Source organism: Anguilla anguilla, chromosome 4 (genome assembly GCF_013347855.1).
Source record: "Anguilla anguilla isolate fAngAng1 chromosome 4, fAngAng1.pri, whole genome shotgun sequence".
NCBI classification, from domain to species: domain Eukaryota; kingdom Metazoa; phylum Chordata; class Actinopteri; order Anguilliformes; family Anguillidae; genus Anguilla; species Anguilla anguilla.
The window spans coordinates 33791397-33797654 of NC_049204.1; positions in this window are offsets into that span (position 1 = coordinate 33791397).

Below are 6258 nucleotides of genomic sequence, written 5' to 3' on the forward strand. Positions count from 1 at the left end.
ATGTGTGCATTTATTATAATGGCTTTATTTCACATCATCTTTCATATTTAAATGAACATATTAGCACCAGAAAATTTCTTTACAAAGTGTCCTATTTTTCTTTCAGCGTGAGACAAATCAAATCACAATTTATTTATATAGCGCAAAACGTTGTCACAATACACTTCACAGACAATCCTGGCCTAAACCCCCACAGGAGCAAGCTAGTGGCAAGGAAAAACTCCATGTAGCAGATAGGAAGAAACTTTCTCGAGATTCAGGGAAAAAGCCCTGCCAGCAGCGTGGAGAAGTAAATTGAAGGGGCCATTACTCCCAACAACAGGGAGTAAAGTAACAGGGGTATGAATGGGGGGATTTCAAAGTGGCCCCACCAGGAATAGTCTATGGGTGTATAGCTATTAGGACAGGGATTGAGAGCCCATGCAGTCATGAGGGGAAGACAGTCATACAGTCATATCAAGAGCCAGCCCATGTAGAGCAGGGTCACAGCTGATTGACAGGTGACAGTAAGGAAAGAATGCCACCCCACAGTACTCTATGGTCACGGGCTTCTCCCACCCTGTCTCCAGACTATAACTGATTATATATAAACCTGAGCATAAAGGTGTCTTTTTAATCGCGATTTAAATATTAAGACTGTGTCTGACTCCCTTTTTAAAAAAAAATATTATTTAACCAGGAAAACCCCCATTGAGATCGAAATCTCTTTTGCGAGTTTTGGAAGGGTGTTCCACAGTAGTGGAGCTCTGTAGGAGATAACTCTACCACCCTTCAGGTTTTTTTTGATATTCCTGAGGCTACCAAGTAGCCTGCGTCTTGTGGACTGGGTGACCTTGTGGGCTTATAAGATAAAATCAGGTTAGTTATGTACACAGTGGTGCACGTCCATGAAGAGCTTTCTTCATGAGTCAGGAGCAAAACCTTGAAATCTATCCTATGCTTAATGGGTAGCCAGTGAAGCGATGCTAGCACCGGGGTAAATATGCGCATACTTCATAGTTCTATTCGAGATGCGAGCAGCTGCATTCTGCACAAGCAGGAGATTCTTTAATGAGGTTTTAGGGCAGCCAGATGACAGGGCACTACAGTAATCTAGCCTAGATGTAACAAAAGGGCTGATGAATTTCTCTGAATCCCCCACTGACAGGAAGTGATTTTAGCTATGTTCTGTAACTGAAAGAAGTCAGCTCTGGACATGTTTTTTATGTGCGTGTCAAAGGTTCAATCTGGATCAATGGTAACACCAAGGTCTTTCAAAGCCATATTTGGTTCAGCCAAACAACCATCACAATTTAGAGTAAGAGTACCCATTTTCTCCCTTAGTATTTTGGGACCTAAAACCAACATTTCGGTCTTATCTGAGTCCAAAAGCTGAAAATTATAAAGCATCCAAACCTTGATATCTACAATACAGGCTTCTAACTGTGAAAGCAGCAGTGTATTATCCGCATAACAGTGGAACTCTATGCCATGTGCCCGGATAATATTGCCAAGGGGTAGCATATACAATGAGAAAAGTACTGGTCCTAGCACTGATCCTTATGGAATGGTATATTTTATCATTGAGTAGCATGACTTTTCTTCTTTTAATTTGTCGCATAAGTATGATCTGAACTATGCAAGTCCAACACAGGCCTGAAGTCTGGCCACAAGAATTTCATGATCTATTGTATCAAAATATGCACTCAGGTCAAGTAGTACAAGAACAGACACAGGGTTACAGTCGGCTGACAATAGTAAATCATTAATAACCTTAACAAGTGCAGTTTCAGTGCTGTGGTAGGGTCTAAACCCTGACTGGAATATTCCATGGATACCGTTTGAGCTAAGGTATACACTAAGTTGCTTAGCAATAGCTTTCTCCAATAATTTCGATAAAAATGGAAGGTTTATAGTTTTCCATTTTGTCAGGTTTGATATTTCATTGCTTCAGTAATGGCTTAATAACTGCCACTTTTAGTGACTCAGGTACATATCCTGTTACTAGGAATGTGTTAATAAGTTTTAGCATGTGCTGGCCTAGTACAGGAAAGAGTTATTTAATCAAATTAGAAGGAATTGGATTGAGCAAACAATTAGTCAGTTTTTGAGGACACAACTAGTTTAGATAGCTCCAACATGTTCATGGGCATAAAACAGTTCATTGCCACTGTTTGTACTGTTTCTTCCTGTTGTAGCCAAGCACTGGGCTGTTTATTTATACTGGCAGGAGTAATGTATGAAGTAGGAGACCGTTTGGAGGTCTGATCTCTAATAGCCTCAATCTTCTGATTGGAAAAGCTAATCAAATCATTGCTGCTAATTTTTTATTAATTTGTCCACAGTGCTAAGCAGAAATTTTGGATTATATTTGTTTTGTTTGATAAGTTTAGAGAAAAAGGCAGATCCAGATGCAAGAGCTTGCTTGTACTGAAGGAGAATACAGAAACAATACTTCTAGTTCAGTTTACTGCCATTTTCACTCCAATTTTCTTGTAAACTGCTTCAGGGTGCGAGTGGCGTCATTGTACCAGGGAGTGTGATTTTCAGACTGAAATTTCTTCTTTTTAGAGAGGTAACCATACCAAGTGTGCTTCTGACTGTAAGATTACTCAATTGTTCCAGTGATACTTCATCAGCTTTTTTTTCATTGGAGAGGAATGAAGCATATTTAGAAACTTTGGAATGACCTCAGGGTTTAATGATTGACTGTAATGTGTCTAGGCTCTGATACAGGTGGGTTGGATGTCTTGATTTCAAACATAATAAGGAAATGATCAGATAGTACAAGGTTCTGGAGTGTGACAGTAAGATTTACAACATTGTAAATGTTACGTAAATCTTAACAAAAACATGGTAATTATGGTCATTACATGGATCATACATCTTGATATAAATGTGGTAGGAGGCGATGCTTATAAAGATCTCATGGGTTTAATGATGTGTTAAATCATGATAATGCTGCAGCAACAGTACACTAAAGTAACAGCATGGATTCAGAAAAAATGGCTAAATGGATCAAATGTCCAAATCCGATTTGCAGAAATTTGCAGAACTCTTTTTAGAGCTTGAGTCTGAGTTCATGTGATTGATTGTATGTTTGTGTTTGTGCATGTATGCATGTATACGTCTAGAGAGGGTCTACAGAACCTTTCATCTGAGTATATACTGGTGCATTGTCTTTTAAAACGGCTCTTTCAGTGAAATTAATCTGGTGGCAACAGTCCTGCTGCTGATTGGATGAGCTGCTGGTCACATGGGCGTGTGAGAATCACAGCTCTTGGTCCTCTTCTTATGGGATTGCATCCCCACATCTGTGGTCTGCTGCCCGCCCACTTTAATTATGGCTCCTTATTTTTATTATAAAGCCAACTTGCATTGTAGAAATGTCTTTGATCTGTAGTTGAAATAATTTCATAACCATGATGTTCTCCCAGAAGTTTGGAGTTAGGGAAAAAAACTGCCCTTTGAGCGACTTATGGATAATGATGAAGTAACAGTTTTGCACTGACCCTAACTAAAATACGGAATTGTAAACTAATTAGCTGCCTAGCACTCAACTCTACATAGTGAATCGTAGGGATGGTTGATAATATCAGGTTCGTAGTGGTTTTGGCTGAAAATAGCCAATTAACTGAATGTATGTTAGCTGATAAACTAGGATTAAAACTGTATTAGAAGGAAATATTGAAAGTATGGCTTAATTTAGGTACTTCCTTTTATAATATTACGTTGACAAAACGTACGAGAATCAGCCGTTTTGCAGAGATTCCTTACCAGAACACTGAGCCATCACCGGTGCACAGACAACACAAGAACGAAGGGTAGATGTCCCCCAGAAACTGAGACGATGCAATTACAGGTTTCTCTTCCATAACTTAAAAACAGGAACCAGGTAAATACTATTAATTAGTCAGGTACATTAAAATTGCAACATTCAAAGAATATGAAGTGGAAAATGGAAACTTGGTGTTTTAGCAGTTATTAAGAACACCATTATCAGTTAACGTAATGCGTAATCACAGTGTTAGTCCATCCTCTTGCTCGTATGTATCAGTGTGAAAAGGCCCACATACTTACTGTAATCGGTTGGATAAACGTGTTTCCAGCTGCTCAGTTAGTGGACCGTGTGCTCGTCTGAAAGCAGTGCGGTCAGGTCTGTGTATGGTCAGCCGGTCATCTGTTACTTCACCTCGGTCAGCTCATTCCCAACAGCCGCTTTGATGCAGGCAGCAGGACCTCGTCTTCACTTTCCCAGGCACATTCTGCTTAGGCCTTGTTATTTATATTTCTTTAAAATCCTTTACATCTCCTGCCAACTTCCGGCCACAGGTCGTGCTATGGTGCCTGCAGTTTGGACTTTAGAAACAGCCAAACTCATGTATCACATTTTCCGTATCGCTTAATTTTCCAGGCCCTCTCTTTTCTCAAAGGAGGTCTGACACCTCTATTTTATATAGTATTTTCTGGCATCTTCCACCACACAAAAGTGTTTACACTGTCATACTTTACCTGAGTCAAGACTTAACCTCAGATTAATTTTAACTGCATTCCATTGTAAACAGGGAGACATGAATGCCTGTTTAATCGCATCTAATGCCATGCCCCAGGATTTATGGTTTTGTCCTAAAACAGTGCAGTTCATCTGGTACATAATCTGTCACAGAATGATAGATTATGGAAAAATGTGAACAAATAAAAAAGACATAGTTGTGAGTTTCATTGTGTGTAAAACTAAGCAGTTGGTAACAGATCAACTACCCTGCAACAAATAAACACTCCATAAGAAATAAATTTATGTGGCATTAAGAATTAAATTGACTTCAGATCTCTCTGCTCTCCATAAAATAAAAAATAAAAATAAAAAACAATATTCCACAGTTATTTGAAAGTTAAGTGAATTCATAATAAGGATGTGCTGATGATGTCTAACTAAGATTACATATACAGCATAATACAACTACATTTTGTACAAAAGGCTGATTACTTTTACACTGTTCACATCGATACCAGGAGGCAACACAATCAAATTTGATTTATTTGGAATTGAACCGCAGACTGACCAGAATGACCCCATTGTACAGCATTTAAAACCCAAAAGGAAAAACAGCACTGCCTCAGGTTGAGTCTCCATATCTCAGTGGAGACTCATTTGCCACTTAGGGTACCACAAACCTCTGCTCTTCAAAGTCCATATGGAGACCACTATGTCGAGCATGAAGAAGCACAGCAGGCCATTGGTGTGGGCCTGGCCATTGTTGTGGACCAGGCTGTTGCTATGGGTCACTCCAGCCAGGAGATCAATAGCAAGATACATGTGTAACCTACGATCTGCTTCATGCCTAAAGCCTGAAGCTCAGCCCTGGCTCATGGACTGTGGCAGACATCTTACTCTGGGTAGCATGGTTGCTTTGCAACCTCTTCATCACCAGGAACAGATTCTTGCTACACAGTTCTTTTTAAAAGGTGTCTTCCAACCATACCCAGGTGTCTTCTTTATGCTGGGTGTGATTCATCTCTCCAAAGGGATTTATTACAATAGCAAACACTGGTAGTCACAGCCTGCACTGTGTTATCATGTGTGGATGGCATTATTTACAGAGGCTTATGCTGAGGAATGGCAAGATTCCTTGGCTATATTAGATTTCTGGGCTATATTGAATGATGTTCTCTCACAGGAATAACCTGATCTCCGTTTGTTCTGTGACTGTTCCTTGAATAAAAGAGCAAATATAAATATTGATTTGTATTGTACTGTGCTGTATTGTATGCTGTGGGATGGTTTATGCTGCAACCTCTGGCCCATGAATCCCTTGAAAAACGACTTCTTTCACAATGGGACTCAAGGATAAATACAAATAAATATGTACTACACAGTAGCCTTTGAATACAGCACATTCCGCTTTTCTGTTTGAGAGTAAACTATCACCACACACGCGCGCGCGCGCGCACACACAGACACAAAGCCTGTCAGGAGCCTTCGGCCTGTCGCTGCCTGTTAACAATCACTACTTCTAATCTAATCTAATTAATACTATTATAGCTATAAATCATTAAATAGTAAACCACGAATACAATTACTTTAATTATCTGATTCACGAGACTTTACACTGCTAGAACACATTACATTATTTTTATGTGGTCCACAAAATTATCACCCCATATCTCTTCAAATGTACAGTATGTGACTGACATCAAACAACCGGGAGTGTAGCGTCCCAGCGGTGCGTCTTATCAAGTCTCCGGTGACACATAGCCTATTGTAATAAAGGAAGTTTC